Source organism: Nomascus leucogenys, chromosome 22a (assembly GCF_006542625.1).
Source record: "Nomascus leucogenys isolate Asia chromosome 22a, Asia_NLE_v1, whole genome shotgun sequence".
Taxonomy (NCBI): Eukaryota; Metazoa; Chordata; class Mammalia; order Primates; family Hylobatidae; genus Nomascus; species Nomascus leucogenys.
In genome coordinates, this window is record NC_044402.1 from 28,881,871 (window position 1) to 28,908,687 (window position 26,817).

Here is a 26,817-nt window from a genome sequence, read left to right on the forward strand (position 1 = left end):
CTGCCTCCAGACTTCAGGCTGCAGGGAGGGGGACGCCAGCTGGAGTTTTTTTCTGACAGCTTATTTATTTATTTATTTATTTATTTTTCAGACGGAGTCTCGCTCTGTCGCCCAGGCTGGAGTGCAGTGGCGCCATCTCCGCTCACTGCAACCTCCACCTCCCGGGTTCAAGCGATTCTCCTGCCTCAGCCTCCCGAGTAGCTGGGACTACAGGCGTGCGCCACCACGCCTAGCTAATTTTTGTATTTTTAGTAGAGATGGGGTTTCGTGATGTTGGCCAGGCTGGTCTTGAGCTCCTGACCTCAGGTGATCTGCCCACCTCGGCCTCCCAAAGTGCGGGGATTACAGGCGTGAGCCACTGCACCAAGGGGGATTGGTGGAGCTCTCCCTGCAGCCCACTGATTCTTGGGTGTTTACTGGTGAGATGGGATGTAATAAATTGTAGAACCCTGGGCAGAGGCTCTGGACATGGAGTGGGGCAGGGAGGGGAAGCGGCATTGTGGGCTGGGCTTCGATGGAAGAAGTGGCAGGGTGGCCCAGCACAGTGGCTCACGCCTGTAATCCCAGCACTTTGGGAGGCCAAGGTGGGCAGATCACCTGAGGTCAGGAGTTTGAGACCAGCCTGGCCAACGTGGTGAAACCTCGTCTCTACTGAAAATACAAAAACTAGCTAGACATGGTGGCACGCACCTGTAGTCCCAGCTACTTGGGAGGCTGTGGCAGGAAAATCGCTTGAACCCGGGAGATGGAGGTTGCAGTGAGCTGAGATCGCGCCACTGCACTCCAGCCTGGGCGACAGAGCAAGACTCCATCTCAAAAAAAAAAAAAAAAGAAAAAAAGAAGTGGCAGGGTGGTCTGGAGGCACCGCTGGAGGCGAGTGTGTGCGGCGACAGGGGAACCAATGTGGCATTCTGAGGGCTCTTCAAAGTCGCATCCCTTTCATGGTTCCCCACCCAGAGCCTCGTGGTGGTGAATCAGGGAGAGAGAAAAATGTCAATAGACAGTCCAGTCCTGGCTGGCAAAGCGTACAGGAAACTGCACAACGTGACAGAGGCTTTGGCAGCGGATGCGTAAAAGTGGTAGCACCCAGCCTTGAGCCCAGGAACCAGTGTACAATGCTATGTGCCCAGCCAAAACTCCTTCTTGAAAAATAAGAATAAAAGGCACCTACCTCTTAGGGGAATAAAATAGAAATTAGTGGATTATAAAATATAAAAGGCTGATAATTACTGGTTTGTTAACTGATTATTAATTTAAAATAATTGGCTGGGCACGGTGGTTCATGCCTGTAATCCCAGCCCTTTGGGAGGCCAAAGTGGGTGGATCACCTGAGGCCAGGAGTTCAAGACCAGCTTGGCCAACTTGGTGAAACCCCGTCTCTACTAAAAATACAAAAAAATTAGCCAGGCGTGGTGGCAGGCGCCTGTAATCCCAGCTACTCGGGAGGCTGAGGCAGGAGAATCACTTGAACCCAGGAGGCAGAGATCTTGTGAGTCAAGATTGCACCACTGTACTCCAGCCTGGGCAACAGAGCGAGACTTGGTCTCAAATAAAATAAAATAAAAAGTAATTAACGAACATTTCCCAGAGGCCAGGCCCTGTGCTGGGTGCTGGGGCTAAAGGTGGAAGGAACACAGTTCCTACCCTGGTGGAATTTACAGTCTAGTGGTGAAGACATTGAACAAATAATTATACAGCCGTGCATTGCATAGCAATGTTTTGGTCAACCACAGCCTGCAGATACAACAGTGGTCTCATAAGATTGTAATGGAGCTGAATTACATAGCCTAGTGAGGTCATAGCTGTGGCAACGTCATAGCTCAATGCATTACTCACAGGTTTGTGGTGATGCTGATGTAAACTAACCTACTGCGCTGCCAGGCTTATAAACGTCCAGCACATACAATTACATACAGTGCATAATATACTTAATAATAACAAATGACTATATGACTCCTTTGTGTATTTACTATACTATACTTTTCATTGTCATTTTAGAATGTATTTCTTCTACTTACAAAATAAAAAAGTTAACTGTAAAATAGCCTTAGGCAGGTCCTTCAGGAGGTATTCCAGAAGTCACTGTTATAAGAGATGACAGCTCCATGTGTGTTATTGCCCCTGAAGACAGTGGGACAAGATGTGGAGGTAGAAGACAGTGATACTGGTGATCCTGACCCTAACGTGTGTAATGTGTGTGTTCGTGTTTTCATTCTAAGAAAACGTTTTGTACAGATGTACAGTGTGTTTGAGTTTTAAGCTAAGTGTTATTTCAAGAGTCAAAAAGTTAAAAAAAAAAGTTTATATGGTAAAAAAAGTTACAGTAAGCTGGGTTTAATTTATTATTATTATTATTTCGAGATAGAGTTTCCCTCTTTTGCCCAGGCTGGAGTGAAGTGGTGTGATCTCAGCTCACTGCAACCTCCGCCCCCTGGGTTCAAGCGATTCTCCTGCCTCAGCCTCCCAAGTAGCTGGGATTATAGGCACCTGCCACCATGCCTGGCTAATTTTTGTATTTTTAGTAGAGATGGGGTTTCACCATGTTGGCCAGGCCGGTCTCGAACTTCTGACCTCAGGTGATCGCCATGCTTCAGCCTCCCAAAGTGCTAGGATTACAGGCGTGAGCCACTATGCCCAGCCGAGGTTAATTTATTATTGAAGAAAGAAAAATGTTTCTAAAAACAGGTTTAGTGTAGCCTAAGTGTACGGTGCTTATAAAGTCTTCAGGAGTTATGTCTTAGGACTTTGCATTCACCCACCACCCACTCACAGACTCACCCAGAGCAACTTCCAGACCCGCAAGCTCCCTTTGAGAGGTGACAACGTACTAGCAGCCCTTGCTCGCTCTTGGTGCGTCCTCAGCCTTGGGGTGCTTGAGGAGCCCATCAGCCCACTGTTGCACTGTGGCAGCCCCTCTTTGGGCTGGCTGAGGCCTGAGCCGGCTCCCTCTGCTTGCGGGGAGGTGTGGAGGGAGAGGCGCGGGCGGGAACCGGGGCTGCATGCGGCGCTCACAGACCAGCGCGAGTTCCGGGTAGGTGTGGGCTCTGCGGGCCCTACACTAGGAGCACCCGGCCGGTGCCGCCAGCCCCGGGCAGTGAGGGGCTTAGCACCTGGGCCAGCAGCTGCGGAGGGTGCGCCGGGTCCCCCAACAGCGCCGGCCTGCCGGCACTGCACTCGAATTCTCACTGGGCCTCAGCTGATCCACTAGGTGAAACCAGCTGGGCTCCTGAGTCTAGCGGGGACTTGAAGAATCTTTATGTCTAGCTAAGGGATTGTAAATACACCAATCAGCACTCTGTATCTAGCTCAAGGTTTGTAAACACACCAATCAGCACCCTGTGTCTAGCTCAGGGTTTGTGAATGCACCAATCAGCGCTTTGTATCTAGCTAATCTGGTGGGGACTTGGAGAATCTGTATGTCTAGCTAAGGGATTGTGAATGCACCAATCGGCACTCTGTATCTAGCTCAGGGTTTGTAAATACACCAATGGACACTGTATCTAGCTAATCTAGTGGAGACGTGGAGAACTTTTGTGTCTAGCTCAGGGATTCTAAACGCACCAATCAGCATCCTGTCAAAATGGACCAATCAGCTCTCTATAAAACAGACCAATCAGCTCTCTGTTAAATGGACCAATCAGCAGGATGTGGGTGGGGCCAGATAAGATAATAAAAGCAGGCTGCCTGAGCCAGCAGCAGCAAGCCGTTGGGGTCGCTTTTTGAAGTGTGGGAGTATTCTTCTTTTGCGTTTTGCACTAGATCTTGTTAGCTCCTCGCTGTTTGGGTCCACACTGCCTTTATGAGCTGTAACACTCACCGCGAAGGTCTGCAGCTTCACTGCTGCAGCCAGGGAGACCGCAAACCCACCGGGAGGAACGAACAAGTCCAGATGGGCCTCATTAAGAGCTGTAACACTCACCGCAAAGGTCTGCAGCTTCACTCCTGAGCTAGCGAGGCCATGAACCTACTAGAAGGAAGAAACTCTGAACACATCTGAACATCATAAGGAGCAAACTCTGGACACGCCGCCTTTAAGAACTGTAACATTCACCGCGACGGTCCGCGGCTTCATTCTTGAAGCCGGTGAGATGAAGAACCCACCAATTCTGGACACACCTTCGTAGTAAGTGCCTTATACAGATGAACCATTTTTTCTCTTACACTGTTTTTATTGTGCTTTTTCTATGCTGAGATATGTTTAGGTACACAAATGCCTACAGTATTCAGTACAGTAACATGCAGTACAGGTTTGCAGCCTAGGAGCAATAGGACCATATAGCCACGCTGTGTTGTGGGATATAGGTTTGTGTAAGTGCACTCTATGATGCTCACATGATGACAAAATTGCCTAACGACGTATTTCTCAGAACATGAAGTGATACATGACTGTCATATACACACCAAGTGATACAAGACTACGTCATGTACACCTAGGGAGTCAGTGAAACTGGTGATCCATGTGAGTTAGGGGAAGTGTGTGTGTGTGTGTGTACCCATCCACATACGGTTGGGTGTTCCAGGCAGAAATCAGGTGCATAAGTGCTGAGACAGCAGGAGCAGGGTGTATCCAGGGAAGAAGAGAACCAGTTCTTCTGGAGAGGGAGGGAGAGCGGATGAGATGAAGCTGGAGGGTCAGGAAGGGGCCAGTTCACAGCCTTGTATCTACATCCTAGAAGGGTGAGAGGCAAGAAGAGGTACACGATCAGATTTGCATTTTGAGGCCGGGCGCAGTGTTCACGCCTGTAATCCTAGCACTTTGGGAGGCTGAGCCAGGCAGATCACTTGAGGTCAGGAGTTTGAGACCAGCCTGGCCAACATGGCGAAACCTCATCTCTACTAAATATATAAAAATTAGCCAGGCATGGTGGTGGGTGCCTATAGTTGCAGCTACTCAGGAGGCTGAGGCAGGAGAATCGCTTGAACCCGGCAGACGGAGGTTGTAGTGAGCCGAGGTCTTGCCGTTTCATTCCAGCCTGGGCAACGGACTGAGACTCTGTCTCCAAAAAAAAGAAAAAAGTTTGCGTTTTGAAATCTCTCCCTGGCGGCAGGCAGTGTGCTGGACAGACTGCACAAGGGATACGGAGGGGCCAGTTAGGAGAGTGCTGAAATAACTCCAGGGCAAGGTGGTGGCAGCTAGACAGAAGTGACAAGGAGTATAGAGGCTGGGCGTGGTGGCTCCCGCCTGTAATCCCAGCACTTTGGGGGGCCGAGGTGGGAGGATCAGTTGATGTCAGTAGTTCGAGACTGGTCTGGGCAACAGAGATATCCCTATCTCTTCAAAAAATAAATAAAAAATTAGCTGGGCATGGTGGTGCCTGTAGTCCCAGCTATTTGTTTTTTGTTTTTCTGAGACAGAGTCTCGCTTTGTCGCTTTGTCGCCCCAGGCTGGAGGGCAGTGGTGCAATCTCAGCACGCTGCAACCTCTGCCTGTCAAGCTCAAGCAAGTCTCGTGCCTCAGCCTCCCGAGTAGCTGAGTTTACAGACCTGGGCCACCATGCCCAGCTAATTTTTTGTATTTTTAGTAGAGACGGGGTTTCAGCGTGTTGGTCAGGCTGGTCTGAATTCCTGACCTCAAGGGATCCGCCCTCCTCAGCCTCCCAAAGTGCTGGGATTACAGGCACGAGCCATGGTGCCCGGCCAGTCCCAGCTACTTGGGAGGCTGAGGCAGGAGGATTGCCTGAGCCCTGGAGATGTTCAAAGCTGCAGTGAGCTGTGATGGTGCTTCTGCACTGCAGCCTGGATGACAGAGCAAGACCTTGTCTCTTAAAAAAAAAAAATGTGAAAGAAAGGGAGGGAAAAGAAAGGAAAAGAAAAAGAGAAGAAAAGGAAAGAAAAGAAAAGAGTGGAGAGAGCCTGGGGTTTTCAAGCCTGCCTAGTGACCCCAGCTCCAGGGTATCTGCACGCTCCTGGAGTGAGGGGCTGTGATTGTCAGGACCTTGGTAACTGCCTGTGCATGGTGGCTAAGGGAGACAGGCTCCTTTGGTTCTGAGCAGTGCCTGAGAGAATCATTCTTTTAATATCAAGAATAAGACAAGTTTGCCTGTTATCACTGCTAATATTGAACATTTTTTGGAAGTCCTTACGAATGAAATAAGAAATGAAGTAATCTGTATGAATATTACCAAAGAAAGAAAAATCATATTTTCTTTTTCTGGTCTGGTAGAATTGAAAATTCAGTCTTAATAGCAAATTAGTAGAATTAATAACGATTAAAATTAATAATAGAATTTTGTAAGGTGGCTGTGTATAAGATAAATGTACAAAAATCAATATTTTTTTCTATACTAACAAATGGAGAGATATTCCATACTCATGGATGAAATGACATAAAAATATAAACCCTTCTAAAGTTAAATGGTAATACCCTTCCAGTCAGAATCCCAGTGTGTATGTGTTTTTGTGTGCTTAAATCAGGATGCAATTATTTTAATTTGGGAGGCTGAGGTGGGCAGATCACTTGAGGTCAGGAGTTCGAGTCCAGCCTGACTAACATGGTGAAAACCTGTCTCTACTAATAATACAAAAATTAGCCAGGTGTGGTGGTGGGTGCCTGTAACCCCAGCTACTCAGGAGGCTGAGGCAGGAGAATCACTTGAACCCAGGAGGCGGAGGTTGCAGTGAGGCAAGATCGCACCACTGCACTTCAGCTTGGGCGACAGAGACTGTCTCAAAAAATTAAAGATCTTAAGCACTCATTTTGTTGATCAGGTTGTTTAGGTTTTGACATATATGTGTAATTTTTGTCCATTTGACCTGTCTCCTACTGAGAGTGGTGTGTTTAATTCTCCCTATAGGTATTTTTCTCTATTTTTCTTTGCTTTCTCTCTAGCATCTGCTTTATTTAAGTGTAATGTGTACTATCTCCACCGAAGGATAACCACTATCTTGACTTCTCTTGCAGATTAATGATTTGCATGTTTTGTCTTTAAATAAATGGAATCATGTAGCATGTATACTTTTTGATTCTGACTTACTTTATTCAGCGTAATTTTGTAAGACTCATCCATATTGTTGCATGTAGTTACAGATTGTTCATTCTCAGTGCTGTATTGAATCCCATTGTGTTTATATACTACAATTTATCCTGTCTACTGTTGATGGACTTGTGGGTAGTTTTGAGTGGTGGGCTATTACAGAGCTGCTAACGGGAATTCTTGTGTGTATCCTTTGGTGCATATTTGTATGCATGTCTCCTGGGCATTAACCTAGGAGTGGAGTTGCTGGGTTGCCGGTGGCAATCAACTTTTGATGTCTCACTCTTAAATATGAACAGACAGCCAAGGTCACCCAGCATTTGAGGAACGCCCTCTGTGTAAAATAAAGACACAAGCAAACACACACTCAGCAAACAAACCAACAAATATGGGTGCGCTTAGTCCCAAGGAGCCTCACCCTTTCCCTCACCTGATATTCCTGTTACCTTCCTCACATGTCGCTATAAGAATAAAGATTGTAGTGGCTCCAGTCACCATAGCTGGACTCATAGATTGGATGTACAGTTGGATCATCAGACAGGTTTGTCTCATTTCTCCACTTTTGAACCAGATGCTGGCATACTTTTCCTTTTTGGCCTTGGTGTCATACATGGAGACTGTTTTCTCAGCTTTGGTACATGCTGTCCTGGTTACATCCATTACACCACATGCCACGAAGGCAGTGCTGGCTGCAGAGCCAAACGGGCTGGTTTCCCAGAGGAGGGACAACTGGGAGGTGGACTTGTTGGTTTTGGCCCAGTTGATGTTACTTCTGGCTTCTCCAGTTGGATGTATGACTTAGAGGCCTCATTCATCAACAGAGAAGTCCAAATCTTGGTAGGAGGAAGAAGTATAGGGAAAATCATGGTTATAAGCTGCATTTGGCAATAGGCTAGTTGGGACCTTGTTGGAGGTAATATTTACCTAGCACATGTTGCCAGAATGGATGCAGTTATAATAAAGGTGGTTCTTGTTCCTGACCATTAATTCCAGAGCTCTGTCCTGAATTAACAGACCTGTAGAGATTGTGCCACAGAACTGTTTTAATCTGGTGTAGTCTTTGTAAAAAGAATATTTAAGGACTATGGGGGAAGTCAATGCTTTTCCAATACAGAACCTTTGGCCTGGTTCCAGGGAGGGGTCCTTGCCCCAACCTCCATCTTTGAAGGGATGGTATAGAGAACAAAAGCCTGGCTGAGGCTGATGATGCCTTCATTGGCACAGGACCCTGAGGGCTGGGAAAGGAATGGATTGAGTCATAGACACAGTGCCCAGCTGGGGACACGGAGCTGGCCCGTGGTGAATTCTAAAGGTTTAAGGAGGGAATGAGAGAAGGAAGGAAGCCAACCATTGACCACTCTATCTGGGGTGGAGAAAACTTGAGAAGGGAAACTCTAAAACTTTACTTTTGGGGTGCCCATTCCCTGGAGTCCCCTAACCTTGGGCTCTTGTTGGGTTATTCTATTAATCTGGCAGGGCTGCCGTAACACGATACCACAGACTGGATGACTTAAACAACAGAAATTTATTTACTCACAGTTCTGGAGGCTAGAAGTCTAAGATGGAGGTGTCAGCAGGTCTGGTTTCTCCCAAGGCCCCTGTCCTTGGCTTGTAGATGGCCTTTCCTCCATGAGTGAATATCCCTGGTGGCTCTTCCTTTCTTATAAGGACACCAGTCATACTGGAGTAGGGCTTACCACATGATCTCATTTAATCTTAATCACCTCTTTAAAGGCCCTACTTCCAAATTCAGTCATATTCTAAGGTACTGGGGATTAGGACTTTAGTGTATAAATGCGAGGGTGACACAATTCAGGCCATACCAGTCATTTGATGAGACGATCTGACTAGGTGATATGGCACACTGCACAGGCCAGGATTCTTAGATTGCTTGGGTTAAGTTGTTCATGGCCTTGAGTCATGGTCCTGGCGTTCAGGAACAAACCTGCTGATAATGTGTGTTGTACAGGATCTAAGGTTGGGGGAATGGAGGAAATAACCCACCAAGGAGGTTTCCTGCCCCACCCAAGTTATATCTTGCTATGTGTTCTTCAGAACTGGACTTGGACTTACTGGAGGCCCAGATTCTATCACTGCCAGGTGAACGATAAACACGAGGATGAAATGGCATCTAGCTACCTTGTGTCAGACTTCTCTGGACTGTGGGATGTTACTTTTTAGAAGTTTAATCTTGGCTTACCTCAATCCAAGTATATTCTCTCTCTCTTTTTTTTTAAAGACAGTTAGGTTTAACACAAAAATAAATATGGTTGTCTCAAAGACTGGAACCCGAAATCTGCTTTCATTTTAAAGATAAAACCCGGGTCTTCAAAAGAACAAAATTTGGTCGAAACCTCTAGAAACTCTGGGGATGTGCTGTTACTCTCTTCTGTCGGAGTGAGCGCATCTGTTTGAGACACACTGAGCTCGTCCCTGCTGCAGGGTTTTTGCCCCAGCTGTGCCGGCTGCTCCACCTGCTCTAACTCCAGGTCTTCACAAGGTGAGTCCTCATCACTCCATCTCTGTTAAAATGTCCCTTCTTTCCTGACCACCCAGCAGTGTGGCTCCCCAGGTGCGGCCTTCCACTTACTTCCTCAGTGGCATTTGTCAGTGTCTGATATTTTCATGTGCATTCTTGATTGATTTTTGTCTTCTCTCTCCCTCTGCTAGAAAGCAGGTTCCACCAGAGCAGCCAACAATCTCCCTCTTTTACTTCTGCATTTCAGCACCTAGAACAGCATATGGAGTCAGGCACCCGGCAGGCATTCTCCAATGCTTTGTTGAGTGGATAAGTGAGCAAGTCACCCTGAGTAAGCTGGGCCACTCCATTCATAAGGGTCTTCAATTTGCCAGGACGTTGCATTCCCCAAGCATTCTGAAATGTTGGCAGCTGCTTGTGTTGGCCTTGAGGGCTGGGATATAATTACCCCTGTTAACTTTAAGAAGAAAACCACACACAGGATCTATAAATGCAGAAAGGAGAGAAGACTTTATTTCTTATAAACGGGGTACAGCAGGCTGGAAAGAGTGCCTCTGGACAAGACCAGAGACAGGCACTTCAAAGGAGGAAGGGTTGGGGTAGGAGCTTTATGCTGAACAGATTGGCTAAACATACATATTCAACAGGTTACAGGAGGAGCTGTGAATATTCATGAGGCAATCCTGATGCATGTGCATTGAACAAACATGCATGTAACATATGACCCACTTTGGGGTGGAGACATAACTTTTAAACATATTATGATTAGGCCCTATACATCAGAAGGTCTTTTCAGGATCCAGAAACATGCAAGTGTGCCGTCTCTGTAAACTGGCCGGAACCAGTCCATGGTTGGTGGTCTTATCTGGAGAAAGTTACTGAAATCAGTCTCTTGTCTAGTCAAAGCTGTAGTTATGGCTTGTGGAACAAGGGTCAGGTAGTTAGCCTCTGTGAGCTGGATGAACTGTAATTGTTTTAATATTGCTTATTTCAAGGCCAGCGCTCTAGTTTAGCTGCTAGAGAAAAAGAAAAACCTTGTGGCAGTTGGGACATAGTTTATTCTTTAAGTGTAGGAGTGGGTGACTTAACCCTTGCCTGGCATGGTCTTAGGTTCTGTTTATAATTCGATATCTTACTGCCACAAAGAATCTGTTCTGTCAGTTTTACAATCTCTGTTCTAACATTAAGGCTTGTCAGTTGTTGTGTCTAAAGCAGAAGGGGGGGGTGTAACGAGGTGTCTGATCTTCTGTCCCGTCATGTCCAGAAAGTCAGTTTTAAGGTTTTAATGGGGTCCCCTTGGCCACAAGGGGATCCATTCAGTCAATGGGGGACTTAGGATTTCAAGTTTATACCGCAAAGGACAAGGCAGATTCTAGTTTCTAAAGGTTCACAAAATGGAAAGAGCCCTTCTTTATTCAGCTCTACTGCTGTGTTAGTCCTTTCTCACATTGCTATCAAGAACTACCTGTGACTGGGTAATGTATAAAGAGAAGAGGTTTAACTGACTCACAGTTCCACAGGCTGTACAGGAAGCATGGCTGGGGAGGCCTTAGGAAACTCACAATCATGGTAGAAGGCAAAGGGGAAGCAAGCATGGTCTTCACATGGCTGGCAGGAGAGAGAGAGCAAAGGGGGAAGTGCTACACACTTTTATACAACCAGACCTTGTGAGAACTCACTATCATGAGAACAGCAAGGGAGAAATTCACCCCCATGATCCAATCACCTCCCACCATGTCCCTCCCCAAACTTTGGGGATTACAGTTTGACATGAGATTTGGATGGGGACATAGAGCTAAACCATATCAATTGCTTTTCTTCAGTTTCTGCCATTCCGGTCCTGTGGTCCAAGAAATACACCCAAGAGGTGCGCTGATGGGAGAAGGCCCAAGATCAGGCATAGGAGCTGAATTTCCCTTCCTATCTACTCCCTTCTCTGTGTTCCTCCGCAGATCACGCCCCATATGCTGTGAACCCAGCAGCTGCTTCATACCATCCAGTGTGAAGGGAAGGGAACACCGAGGGCACACTTGAGTGGGTCCCCCAGTCCCTGCCATGACATGGGATCTTAGGGAGCAGAGGGGCCTACACTCACTTAGCCCACCAAATTCCTTGCCTCTGCATTTATGAAATCCAAGGGCCTTCACACTGCCAGCTGGGGGCATACATCTCAGTCTAATTCCCAAATATGAATGATATACGGAGCGCTGCGCAGGGTATTGTGGGTAGATGGGAACCTCAAAGATGAGCACAGTCTCAGGGTAAGTACGAGGAAAGCCCCACGCATGAGTGACTGTAACTCAAGAAAGGATACGTGAAAGCAACAGTTATTCTTTGTTGTTGTTGTTTATACAAAATTTATTGTTTATATTAGGGTTCTCTAGAAGGACAGAACTAATAGGATAGATGTATATATGAAGGGGAGTTTATTAAGGAGTATTGACTCACAAGATCACAAGGTGAAGTCCCATAATAGAATGCCTGCAAGCTGAGAAGCAAGGAAGCCAGTCCGAGTCCCAAAACCTCAAAAGTAGGGAAGCTGACAGTCAGCCTGCAGTCTGGTCAAAGGCTAGAGAACCCTGGCAAACCACTGGTGTAGATCCAAGAGTCCAAAAGCTGAAGAACTTGGAGTCGATTGTTGAGGGCAGGGAGCATCCAGCATGTGAGAAACATGGAGGCCAGCAAATTTAGCCAGTCTAGCCCTTTGCCTGCTTTTATCTTAACCTTGCTGGCAGCTGATTAGATGGTGCCCACCCAGATTGAGGGTGGGTCTGCCTCTCCCAGTCCACTAACTCAAATGTTAATCTCCTTTGGCAACACACTCACAGACACACCCAGGAACAACACTTTGCACCCTTCAGTCCAATCAAGTTGACAATCAATATTAACCATCACACTTTTTTTTTTTCAACTTTTTAAAAAAATTTTATTATACTTTGTTTTAGGGTACATGTGTACAATGTACAGGTTTGTTACATATGTATACATGTGCCATGTTGGTGTGCTGCACCCATTAACTTGTCATTTACATTAGGTATATCTCCTAATGCCATCCCTCTCCCCTTCCCCTACCCCACAACAGGCCCCGGTGTGTGATGTTCCCCTTCCTGTGTCCAAGTGTTCTCATTGTTCAATTCCCACCTGTAAGTGAGAACATGCGGTGTTTGGTTTTTTGTCCTTGCGATAGTTTGCTGAGAATGATGGTTTCCAGTTTCATCCATGTCCCTACAAAGGACATGAACTCATCATTTTTTATGGCTGCATAGTATTCCATGGTGTGTATGTGCCACATTTTCTTAATCCAGTCTGTTGTTGTTGGACATTTGGGTTGGTTCCAAGTCTTTGCTATTGTGAATAGTGCCGCAATAAACATACATGTGCATGTGTCTTTATAGCAGCATGATTTATAATCCTTTGGGTATATACCCAGTAATGGGATGGCTGGGTCAAATGGTATTTCTAGTTCTAGATCCCTGAGGAATCGCCACACTGACTTCCACAATGGTTGAGCTAGTTTACAGTCCCACCAACAGTGTAAAAGTGTTCCTATTTCTCCACATCCTCTCCAGCACCTGTTTCCTGACTTTTTAATGATCGCCATTCTAACTGGTGTGAGATGGTATCTCATTATGGTTTTGATTTGCATTTCTCTGATGGCCAGTGATGATGAGCATTTTTTCATGTGTTTTTTGGCTGCATAAATGTCTTCTGAGAAGTGTGTGTTCATATCCTTCACCTACTTGTTGATGGGGTTGTTTGTTTTTTTCTTGTAAATTTGTTTGAGTTCATTGTAGATTCTGGATATTAGCCCTTTGTCAGATGAGTACGTTGCAAATATTTTCTCCCATTTTATAGGTTGCCTCTTCACTCTGATGGTAGTTTCTTTTGCTGTACAGAAGCTTTTTAGTTTAATTAGATCCCATTTGCCAATTTTGGCTTTTGTTGCCGTTGCTTTTGGTGTTTCAGACATGAAGTCCTTGCCCATGCCTATGTCCTGAATGGTATTGCCTAGGTTTTCTTCTAGGGTTTTTATGGTTTTAGGTCTAACATGTAAGTCTTTAATCCATCTTGAATTAATTTTTGTATAAGGTGTAAGGAAGGGATCCAGTTTCAGCTTTCTACAATGGCTAGCCAACACCATTTATGAAATAGGGAATCCTTTCCCCATTTCTTGTTTTTGTCAGGTTTGTCAAAGATCAGATAGTTGTAGATATGCGGCATTATTTCTGAGGGCTCTGTTCTGTTCCATTGATTTATATCTCTGTTTTGGTACCAGTACCATGCTGTTTTGGTTACTGTAGCCTTGTAGTATAGTTTGAAGTCAGGTAGCGTGATGCCTCCGGCTTTGTTCTTTTGGCTTAGGATTGACTTTGCGATGCGGGCTCTTTTTTGGTTCCATATGAACTTTAAAGTAGTTTTTTCCAATTCTGTGAAGAAAATCATTGGTAGCTTGATGGGGATGGCATTGAATCTATAAATTACCTTGGGCAGTATGGCCATTTCATGATATTGATTCTTCCTACCCATGAGCATGGAGTGTTCTTCCATTTGTTTGTATCCTCTTTTATTTCATTGAGCAGTGGTTTGTAGTTCTCCTTGAAGAGGTCCTTCACATCCCTTGTAAGTTGGATTCCTAGGTATTTTACTCTCTTTGAAGCAATTGTGAATGGGAGTTCACTCGTGATTTGGCTCTCTGTTTGTCTGTTATTGGTGTATAAGAATGCTTGTGATTTTTGTTTTTTTTTTTTTTTTTGAGACGGAGTCTGGCTCTGTCGCCCAGGCTGGAGTGCAGTGGCGCAATCTCGGCTCACTGCAAGCTCCGCCTCCCAGGTTCATGCCATTCTCCTGCCTCAGCCTCTCCGAGTAGCTGGGACTACAGGCGCCCGCCACCACGCCCGGCTAATTTTTTGTATTTTTAGTAGAGACGGGGTTTCACCATGGTCTCGATCTCCTGACCTCGTGATTCGCCCGCCTCAGCCTCCCAAAGTGCTGGGATTACAAACGTGAGCCACCGCGCCCAGCCATGCTTGTGATTTTTGTACATCGGTTTTGTATCCTGAGACTTTGCTGAAGTTGCTTATCAGGTTACGGAGATTTTGGTCTGAGACAATGGGGTTTTCTAGATATACAATCGTGTCATCTGCAAACAGGGACAATTTGACTTTCTCTTTTCCTAATTGAATACCCTTTATTTCCTTCTCCTGTCTAATTGCCCTGGCCAGAACTTCTAACACTATGATGAATAGGAGTGGTGAGAGAGGGCATCCCTGTCTTGTGCCAGTTTTCAAAGGGAATGCTTCCAGTTTTTGCCCATTCAGTATGATATTGGCTGTGGGTTTGTCATAGATAGCTCTTACTATTTTGAGATATGTCCTATCAATACCTAGTTTATTGAGAGTTTTTAGCATGAAGGGCTGTTGAATTTTGTCAAAGGCCTTTTCTGCATCTATTGAGATAATCATGTGGTTTTTGTCTTTGGTTCTGTTTATATGCTGGATTACATTTATTGATTTGTGTATGTTGAACCAGCCTTGCATCCCAGGGATGAAGCCCACTTGATCATGGTGGATAAGCTTTTTGATGTGGTGCTGGATTTGGTTTACCAGTATTTTATTGAGGATTTTTGCATCAATGTTCATCAAGGATATTGGTCTAAAATTCTCTTTTTTGACTGTGTCTCTGCCAGGCTTTGGTATGAGGATGATGCTGGCCTCATAAAATGAGTTAGGGAGGATTCCTTCTTTTTCTATTGATTGGAATAGTTTCAGAAGGAATGGTACCAGTTCCTCCTTGTACCTCCGGTAGAATTCGGCTGTGAATCCATCTGGTCCTGTACTTTTTTTGGTTGTTAAGCTATTGATTATTGCCACAATTTCAGAGCCTGGAAAACAGTTATTCTTTTGAAGCCTTCTGAAGAGACTGGTTAAAGAAGAGATCTTTATGCAGACTTGGGGTAGTGACAGGGAGGTGAGCTCTGGATGGGGTACCCTTGTCCCAGCAGACACCAGACCCACTCTGACTTTGGAGAAGTCATCTCTTCTATCTGGGCCTAACTGGGAGGAAAGAAATACTAGATCCCTAACCTACCTTTTGTACCCCAAAATTTGTGAAAATTCTAGAAGAAATCAAGAAGTGGGAGAAGCTTTCTCAGCAGGGCATAAAACCCCAAAGAAAGGAGATTGATAGTATATGACTTACAAAACATTTTAAACATCATTGTGGGAAAAGAATACCATACATAGTCCAAAGACCAAGGACCGCCTGGGAAAATACATCTGCAGCATATTCATTGGGCAAAGATGTCACTTCCTTCTTTTACAAACAACATATACAAATTGTCTTCGATGGGACTCATTTCCCCATCTGTATGAACATCTTGGTGAATGCTTGGTGACCAGCGTTCACCAAGAGCCCAGCCTTCATGGACATTGCCCACTCTTTGAGGCTCCTTGGGAGTGCATATGGCTCAGGCATGGCTGGGAAGAACAGGGATCACTTACCAGTCTGGGAAGCAGCACCCTGCCCTGCTGCCTGCCAGCTGACCCCAGCCACCGGGTTGTCCCTAATCCAGACTGGTTTCTGAGGATGAGGGGTGTGGGGTAGTGCAGAACAAGATCAGGGCTGTGCCCACTGACTCTCTCACCTGTACCCCATGTTCAAGGCCCCTGAAGACTATTTTCCAGTTGAGCCTAAAGCTGAAGAAAACTGTTCGAGTTTGTTGAGCTTCAGGTGCAAGGCACGGTTCTCTACTTACTGAGCACCTCGTGTGTGTCAGACACTGTGTTGGGTGCTGAAACGTTCCCAGGCTCAGGGAGCTGAGCATCCTGAGAGGAGACTGATGCTTGAGTCACGTCTGAACTTCCTACCTGGGAGACCAGATCGTTCCAGTTTGCCCAGGGGTTTGCTACCTCCCAGGAAACCCCACAGTCCCAAACAAACCAGGATAGTTCGTCACCCTAAGCCTGGCTGAGCCTCTGTCTCACCTGAACAGCTTTTAAAAGTGACAGACTCTGGGCCTTACCCCAAGAGCTTCTGTTTCCCTACATCTGAGCAGGGCCCACAGGTCACCCTGAGGCTAAACGGGTTTGGGGGCTACTGATGTGGACACATTTAAGACACACATGGGAAGTACTTCGAGGCACATAATGGGATGGTTTTGTAACGGAATACAGGTCTGATCGCTGGCTGCTTGCAAAGCCCAATAACAAGGGCGAGGTATAGTAGAAAGTAAGTTACTTTATCAAAACTAGCAATGGGGAAATGATCAGAGTTATATCCAAAGTAACCACTTAGAGTTTCTGGGGAGAAGGCAAGAGCTTAAAAAGGGAAACTTGATTTGGGAGGCAGGCAGGATGTGTGTTGAGTACAAGGTCTGTGTGTCTTGTTTCGGTGGCTGTCTTGGGTCTTGGTCCACCTGGAACTTGGGCTGGCATCATCTCAACAATAGCTGGGTTGTTGAGTAGCTGCCTGGAGGTAATTGCTGGAATTCTGCAGCTGGGTCTCCAGGCTTGGTCTGTCTGTCTCAAGATTAACCCCTGGAACTTCTAAGTAAGCATGTCATTAGATACTAGCATACAGTTAGATAAATGTGAAGAGAGTATATAGTGGGAAAGGGGAGGGGTGTGGAGTCTAAGGTTAAGGGAAAAGGCTTCTACCATTTGCTTCAAGGTTATGTCTCAAGACTAGGGAAGAAAGACAAATGGGGAGAAAGGTTTTAAAATGCATTTTGAAGTGAAACTGCCCAGTTACAATGTGAGAGGCCTTAAATCCCAGGTCGGCTGCTCTAGCTGTGTGCCCTTGGGCCAGGCGTGTAACTTCTCTGGGCCTCAATCTCCTCATTCATAAATGGATTAACAGTGGGACTGATCTCTTAGGGCTGTGGATTCAATGAGCTAATGTATGAAAGGGCTTAGCTGAGTTCCTGGTGTGTGGGAAGTACTCAAAGGCTTTACCTGTTCCCTTTACAAGAATCCACGTAGGTTTGATGTGCTTTGGGAGCCCAGAGAAGGGAGTGCATAAACTTGCCAGGGAGATCCAGGCATTAGGCATTTAAGATGGGACATGAATAAGAGTTCCTGAGGCAGCCAAAGGGGAAGGGCGTGTATAAGGGTATGAAGGTTGTCAAGGGCTGACCTTGTGTGGCTGAGCAGAGGTGAACAGAGAAGAAACCCTGAGGAGGGAACTGGGACGGGGCCTTGTCTCTGGGCCTTGAATACACAGGAAAGGCTGGCACGTGGGGAGATATCAAAGGTTATCATCAAGGAGAAGTAGGATCAGATTTGTGATTCAGACAGATCATGTTGGTGTGTGGGGGAGGACAAGTGAAGGGCTGCTGGAATGTTCCAGGTGAGATATAATGAAGGCGTGAGCTCACTCTGGACAGTGTGGCTGAAAGAGGGATGAAGGTGTCATCTCGCCACCCAGCCCAGTGCAGGCAGGTGACCCAGAGCACTGCCACCCCAGCCTGGTCACACAGAGCGTCTGTCTCACTGCTGCCAGTGCCCCATGGCTCTGCAGCCTGGACTTGGCTGGCCTTCCACCCGCTCCCTTGGTGCTCACCCTGCTTCCACTGCGAGGCTGTTCTTACCTCTTCATCTGATCTGATGGCCCAGCTCCAAGGGCACTTGTGGGGAATGGGGACTTCCCTCGTTTTCATCCAGATGAGGGAGAAGGTCTGCGTTGCATACCTCATGGTAAAATTCCTAGAATCTCCTTCAAACCTCGTCATTCTTTCCTCAGTTTCTCTTCAGATGCCAGGCACCCATTTCCTCTATTTCCCTCTTTCTGCCTTTATGGCTTTTAAAATCTTTCTTCATGCCCTGAGCGATTAAACTCTGGCTCTCAGCTTGGGGACCCAACTTGTTAGATCAACAGCCCAATTGTTCGTCGGCCCCATCACTTTAGAATGCAGGTTAGGGACTATCTTTGTATACTCAGACACGTATATAGGACACAATTTACCAAAGCACCAAAAAGCAAATGAACAACAATAGTGACAGCAAACCCCACAGGCTCTTCCCCCGGGGCAGGGCTGCGGAATAGGGCCCAACTGTGTGTGCTCGCAGTGGGGTTCCGCATGGCGACGTGCAGGACCTTCCTTCCCACATGAGATGCCTTTTCCAGAAATGCATCAATTTTTAAAGGGAAGGGGAAACTTGTGTGTGTTTCTGGGAATTGGCTTTTATTTTATTTTTTTAAATAGAGACAGGGTCTCCCTATGTGGCCCAGGCTGGTCTTGAGCTCCTGGGGTCAAGGGATCCTCCTACCTCAGCTTCCCAATGTGCTAGGATTAGAATGATTACAGGCATGAGACACCGTGCCTGGCCGGAACTGTTTTTTGTTTTGTTTTGTTTTATATGGAGTCTCGCTCTGTTGCCCAAGCTGGAGTGCAGTGGCGCAATCTTGGCTCACTGCAACCTCTGCCTCCTGGGTTCAAGTGATTCTCATGCCTCAGCCTCCGGAGTAGCTGGGACTACAGGCATGTGCCACCACGCCTGGCTAATGTTTGTATTTTTACTAGAGATGGGGTTTCACCATGTTGACCAGGCTCGTTTCAAACTCCTGACCTCAGGTGATCCACCTGCCTCTTAGCCTCCCAAAGTGCTGGAATTACGAACATAAGTCACCGCGCCTGGAGCTGGTTTTTCAAAACTGATTTTTAGACCTTGTAAATCCTGGGAATGAACCACCTTCACAGCCCCCAGAAGAAAGAAGGAAAGAAAGAAACAGAGAGAGAAAGAAAAAGAGAGGGGCAGAGAGAGAGAGAGAGAGAGAGATCATAAAATGGAGGTGGCGGCCAGTTTAAAGAACCATTTGCAGTTCTTTAGCTTCAGGTTTGTGAGGCTGAATTGGGATCCCAGGAGTATGGGCCTGCCCCTGCACCAGGAGGGCTGAGCCCCAACCCTGCCCCTCCAACCCCTGCCAGCCCCGTCTCAGGCACAGAAGCAATTTCTGGAAGCAAAGCAGAAACTCATCCAGGTAAAAAAAATAACATTCGGGACTCATCAGTTTGCAGGGATATTTTCCTTTTGAAAAATTCTAAATCCTCATAAACAGAGCTAAAAGACAAATGGCAAACAAGAAAAAGCTGTCTGCACAAATATGACAAAATGGTTATCAATCCATGAGGGCAGCACTAAAATTGAATGGGGAAAAACAGCAGTGGACTATAATTTATAGAAGAAATAAAAATGCCATTCAGCTACAAAAAAGATTCACCCTCTAGTAATCAGAGAAATACATATTAAAATAAGACATAATTTTTATCAATCAAATTGACAAATGTTTATAAAATGTAGTATGTACAGTGACAAAAGTACTAGGACAATTTTGTCGGAATGTGAACTGGTATTATCTTTCTGGAAAGATACCTAGCAATATTTATCTATCTAGAGCTCTTAATTTTATTTATTTTAGAGACAGGGTCTCTGTCACCCAAGCTGGAGTGCAGTGGCGCAATCATGTAAACTCAAACACCTGGGCTCAAGAGAGCCTCTTGCCTCAGCTTCCCAGGTAGCCAGGACTACAGGTAGGTACCACCATACCTGGCCAATTTTTGTGTGGACAAGGCCCAGGCTGATCTCAACTCCCGGCCTCAACTGATGCTTTCACCTGGGTCTCCTGAGGAGCTGGGATTACAGCATTTTGCCACCACAGCCAGCCTTATCTAGAGCTTTTTAAAGGGTCTCCACATCAGCCTAGTAACTCCACGTCTCAGAATCTTTCCTAAGGAAACAATTAGCCACTCAAGTGAGGATGTTCATCATGGGATTGTCTGACAGCAAAAAAATCAAAAGTAGGGCCGGACACAGTGGCTCACGCCTGTAATCCCAGCACTTTGGGAGGCCGAGGCGGGTGGATCACCTCAGGTCAGGAGTTCGAGATCAGCTTGGCCAACATGGTAAAACCCCATCTCTACTAAAAATACAAAAAATTAGCCGGGCTTGGTGGCGGGTGCCTGTAATCCCAGCTACTCAGGAGGCTGAGGCAGGGGAATCGCTTGAACCTGGAAAGCAGAGGTTGCAGTGAGCTGTGATGGCATTGCCAGCTGGGCAACAAGAATGAAACTCCATCACACACACACAAAAAGAAACAGCGTCTTACAGATGTGATTAAATTAAGATTCTTGTGATGCGAAGATTATCCTGGATTATTTGGGTGAGCCCTAAATGCCATCAAAGTGCTCTTGAAAGAGGGAGGCAGAGGGAGATTTGACACAGACAGAGGAGGAGGCGGCAATGTGAGCACAGGAAGAGATTGGAGCGATGTGGCCACAAGCTGAGGATGCAGCCACCCCCAGAAACTAGAAGAGGCACAGGACGGATTCTCTCTTCCAGTCTCTGGAGAATGCTCTGCCCTGCTCACACCTTGAATTTGGCCCAGTGATAAGGATTTCAGACTCCTGGCTTCCAGGACTGTGAGAGAGAGATGACTGCTGTTTTTGTTTTGTTTTGTTTCATTTTGTTTTGTTTTTGAGACGAAGTCTCACTCTTGTCCTGCAGGCTGGAGTGCAATGGCACAATCTCAGTTCACTGCAACCTCCACCTCCCAGGTTCAAGTGATTCTCCTGCCTCGGCCCCCCGAGTAGCTGGGATTACAGGCATGTGCCACCATGACCGGCTAAGTTTTGTATTTTTAGTAGAGACAGAGGTTCACTATGTTGGCCAGGGTGGTCTCGAACTCCTGACCTCAGGTGATCCACCCGCCTCGGCCTCTCAAGGTGCTGAGATTACAGGCGTGAGCTACTGCGCCTGGTCAGATGACTGCTGTTTTAAGCCACCAAGCTGTGGTAATTTGTGAAGACAGCCACAGGAAATAGACACCCCCTCCAAATACGGGGAATCTGACATCTGACATGTTCCCGTAGTAAGGCCAGTGCCCGACCTCCCTCCTTCCTGCCAGCTCCTGCCTCCGCTTCTCTCTTCTGCTCTAGATGAGCCTCCATGATGGGGGGAAAGATGAAGATGTGTCTACACCGGGAGGGAGGGGATGGTAGGGAGCACACATCTCCAGGTTTGTATTGGTTCTGCAACCTGAGAAGTGAGTTCTCTTTTTTTCCTTGTATCCACACATACACATTCAGGGAAAGATTGTGATTGGTCTTCTTGGGTCTAGTAATCAACTCTTAGGCCAATCAGTGTGGCCAGGGCTAGGGCCCAGCACTCTGATTGGCAGCTTCAACAGAATCCCATGGACTTTGAGAAGGACATCACCCCCAAAAGAGCAGATGAAAGGGATGTTGGGCAAAGCAGCAGAAATAGTGAAAAATCTGTATTTGCTCTATAAACAGAACACTGGGCTGGGCACGGTGGCTCACACCTGTAATCCCAGCACTTTGGGAGGCAGAGGTGGGTGGATCACCTGAGGTTAGGAGTTCAAGACCAGCCTGACCAACATGACGTCTCTACTAAAAATGCAAAAATTAGCCGGGTGTGATGGTGCATGCCTGTAAGCTACTCGGGAGGCTGAGGCAAGAAGATTGCTTGAACCTGGGAGGCAAAGGTTGCAGTGAGGCGAGATCACTGCCACTGCACTCTAGCCTGGGTGACACGGAAAGACTCTCAAAAAAAAAAAAAAAAAAGAAAAAAGAACATTGTAGTCTTTCATAAGCTTTCCTAGAATCCCTCTGAGTTTTCAAATCATAGCGAGGATCATAGATTGTTAGAATGTGAAGGAATAGCAAAGGTCATCTGGTCCAATCCCCTCATTTTACTAGAAAACTGAGGCCCAAGGCAGGAGAGTAGCTTTCCCCAAGGTCACACAGCTAGTAAGCTGCAGAGCTGGGGCAGTCTAGTTCCAATTCATGGCCAAGTGCTCTTTCAGCTTCTCTGTCCCCGTCAGCAGTTAGCACGCTACCTACCCTCCAGCACCTGCTACCCTGAATCGGGTCCAGGGTCTGGACTGGGGAGGGTGGCTGGCTTCTGAATCCCCAGAACAGGTCAAGTCGCCTCCTCTTCTGATGACCTCTACTCCAGCCTAGCAGGCTGGGACACAGACACTCTGTCTGGAAGGGCTGGAAGGACTGGCTCTCCTGGGGACATCCTCCACTTCAAGTACCTACTGAAGCAGGCCCTGGCCACCAGCGTGTACCTCAGCCTCCTTGCCAGGCCCCTCAACTCCAAGGCTGGGGGGCTACTGGCAGCTTCAAATTCATTCCCAAGTACAAGATGAAAATGCAGTCTAGGAAGATGGCCCCCCCCCGGACAGCCCCCAGGACAGCTAATGAGGCTAGGGGAAAGGGCCCCAAGAAACCAGGTGATGCAAAGAAGGACCCTCCCAACTCGGGCAAGGTGAAAAAGGCAGCCAAGAAGCCAGCAGAGCTGCCGACGTCTCCTCCCAAATTAGATACAGCCAAGGAGAAGCCCCCCTCCCCAGCAAGGCAGTGAGGCTGAGGACACCAAGGCAAAGCTGGGCAAGGCCTCCCACAAAGCCAAAGCTAGGTAGGCCTCTCCTGTGCCAATGGGCTCAGCAAGAAGTCAAAGGCCAAAGGCAGCAGGAGCAGCCAAGGAGACACTGAGGCTCACAGGAATATCAAAGCTGGGAGGAAGAGTTCAAAACCCACGGCTAGCAAGGTCAAGAATGGTGCTGCTTCTCCCACCAAAAAGAAGGTGGTGGTCAAGGCCGAGGCCCCTAAAAGGGCAGCTGCCCAGGGTGCTGGGTAGGGGTCAAACACCAGGGCAGCTTCTCCTGCTAGGGGCAGTGGGTCCAAGGTGGTGCCTGCACACCTGACCAGGAAGACAGAGGCCTCTAAGGGCCTGAGAAAGCCTGGGTTGTCCATCAAGGCCTCATCATCCAAAGTGTTCAATCAGAGGGCTGAGGCCTAGCGCCGGGTTGGAAATGGAGAGAGATTGAGCCTCTGCCCTAGTTTTTATTCCCCAACAAACCCACGGCTCTATTTATTTAATTGTAACCTATTTATCAATAAAGACTTTTATTTTTTTTTTTCCCACCCCTTGCCCCCAGAAAGAAGCCCAGGGCAGGAGAGTAGCTTTCCCCAAGGTCACACAGCTAGTAAGCTGCAGTTGGGGCAGGATCTAATTCTGATTCGTGGCCCAGTGCACTTTCTTCTTCTCTGTCTTCTTGGGTCAGGTGTCTCTGTGTCTGTTAGCAGACCTCCGGTCCCTGCTATCCTGAAAGGTGTTTTTGTCTCTCTTCCTCACTCGCACCTCCCCATCTGGGAAGACACAGATGTGTTCCGGAAAAATGCACTAAGATCCAGCATTTCAGCTCCAGTTGATGTGATTTTTGGCCCCAGTTTCATTACCTATCAATTAGGGACAAGCATTTTTACTGGAAAGCATCATTCTGAGGACAATGTGGAATGTGTCTGAAATTGCCATCCCTGTGACTATAATAATATTCCATACACAGTTGTCAAGTTTGCAATTACAGGCAATGACTTGACTTAAGATTACCTAAGATCATCTGTTTGGGGGGCCTCAGCCCATTGAAATGAATTTTCTTTGCTACTTACCTAGTTTCAGGCCATCTGCAACTTTGTCCTTCTTTTCTCCAAGTCCATATATTAACTAAACTTTTCTGCACCTAATCATTTTTTTTGATGTTGATCAAGATCAAACCAGATCAAAATGCTATTTTGCAGCTTTTTTCTATCTGCTACTCCTTCCTCTGTGTCCCCATCTAATAAAGAAACAACACTTTCCTTTATTCTTCTCTTTTTTTTGCAATATCTTTGATGACTGTTTTTCTGAGCCTATTATGTACTCAGTTCATACATTGTTTCAGTTTTTGCTTTGGTTTTCTGGTTTTGTCTCCCTAAGGTTTCAGCAGTGTATCTTTTTTTTTTTTCTGGCAAAGAAGCTTACATTATAAGAAAGGGAGAGATCATTTCTGAAGTATTACATTGCTTATAGCAATGCATCGTTCGTGGAAAACAAACATTAATTTACAATGGTGACAGTTAATTCTGGGATTTTTGGTTCTCGTGACTTCACTCACTCAAACTTGAATCTACACAACAGTTTTGTTGGTCTGATTTAAGAAAGAATATATTCTAGTTTGATATTCTACTTGCTTGGTCAGGAATTCTTAGATATGACGCTAAGAGCATGATTCATGTAAGAAATGGTTAATAAATTGGACTCCATCAAAATAAAAAAATTTGCTCTGCAAAAGACCCTGTTAAAAAAAAATAATAAAAAACAGGCCACAGATTGGGAGAAAATATTTGCAAACTACATATAGGACTAGTATCTATAGTATGTATTTTAAAACCCTCAAACTGTGACAGTAAAAAAGTCAACAATTTAATCAGAAAATGAGCAAAAGACATGAAGAGACATTTCACTGAAAAAGATATGCAGATGGAAAATAAGCACATGAAAAGATGTTCAATAGCATTGGCCTCAGGGAAATGCAAATTAAGGCCACAATGAGAAATTACTATACTTCTATCAGAACAGCTCAAATGCAAATAAGTGACAATATCAAATCCTGGTGAGGATGCAGAAACTGGATCATCTATATATGGCTGGTGGGAATGTGAAATTGTATAGCCGCTTGAAAATACTTGATCAGTTTTTTAAAAAACCAAACATATACTTACTATATGACCCAGAAATAGCACTCCTGGGCATTTATCCCAGAGAAATAAAAACTTATGTCTGTTAGCAGCAGAATGTATCTGAGTCATGTGGCACCAAAGTATGTTACCAACCACAAATCCAGACAGGTCTGCAGCAACCTCAATTCTTGCCTCCTCAGAAGAAAGAATTCAATGGAGAGGCATAAGAAGGGAGAGACTGAGGCAAGTTTTAGAGCAGGAGTGAAAATTTACTAAACAGCTTTAGAGCAGGAATGAAACGAAGTGAAGTATACTTGGAAGAGGGCCAAGCAGGCGACTGGAGAGATCCAGTGCACTGTTTGACCTTTGACTTGGAGTTGTATACCTTGGCATACGTTCAGGGTCTTGCCTGGCTTTTTTCCTGATTCTTCCCTTGTGATGAGCTGTAAGCATGTGTAGTGGCCTGGTAGCACTTGGGAGGGGGCGCATGCACAGTGTGTTTGCTGGAGTTGTACGCATGCTCACTTGAGGCATTCTTCCCTTATCAGTCTAGCATTGCTAGAGTTAAACTCTGCCATTTTGCCTCTTAGTGCACATGCTTGAGCCCACTCGCCCAATTCTGGAGATCTTATCAGGAAGCTGCTGATCACCAGTTTCAGGTTTTTTTCTGTCTATTGGGACACTGCCTTTCCCTGGGGCAAGCTGTGACCAAATATTATTTTAGAGAGACAGCTGGCAACTGCCTAATCATCACCTGATGGATGCCTGACATTCCTGGTGTGTGTGTGATGGGGGGAACCCTCTCCTGCCTTGCTTATATCTGACTAGCTACCTACTGTAACATGTCCACACAAAAACCTGTGTATGATTGTTCATGGTTCCTTTATTTTTATAGCCAAACCTGGAGACGATCAGCTGATTCTAAACTCCATATGGAAGTGTAACAACTAGAACAGCTCAGATAATTTTGAAAAAGAAGAGTAATGTTGGAGGACTTATATGACTTGATTTAAAGCTTAGTATAAAGTGGCATTATTTGCTGAAGATGTCTGGCATCCAAGCAAAATTTACTAAGCATGCAAAGCAAGAAAATGTGACCCAAAACAACATATTGATAAACTAAACTTTACAAAAAAATTTCTGCTTTTCAAAATATACTGTTAAGGAAATGAAAAATAAAGCCAGACTGGGAGAAAACATTTGCAAATCACGTATCTGATAAAAGCCTGTAGCTGGATTACTTAATGGAACCTCAAAACTCAATAATAGGAAGTCAGGCATGGTGGTGTGCACGGGCAATCCCCAGCTATGTGGCAGGCTGAGGTGGGAGGATCACTTGAGCCTGGGAGTTCCAGTCCAGGCTGAGCAACATAATAAGACCCTATCTGAAAAAAGCAAAACGAAACAAAAAATCAACTCAGTGGTAACAAAACAAACAATAAAAATATAGGTAGAAAATTGGACATATATTTCACCAAAGATACACAGATGACAAACACATGAAGAGATTGTCAACATCATTAATTATTAAGGAAATGTAAATTAAAATGTCAATGAGATACCACCACACCTCTTAAGAGTGGCTAAAATTAGAAAGTATTGATAAGAATGTGGAGCAACTGGAACTCTCAGACCTTGTGAGGAATGTAAAATGATACAACCACTTTGGAAAGCAGCTGTGCAGTTTCTAAAACTTTACACATACACCAGCTCCATTTCCCTCCTAGATATTTATTCAAGGGAAATGAAAGCCTATGTGCATACAAAAATTTGCACATAAATGTTCACTGTTGCTTTGTTTATAATAGCTTAAAATTGGAAAAAATTCAAATGGCCACAAA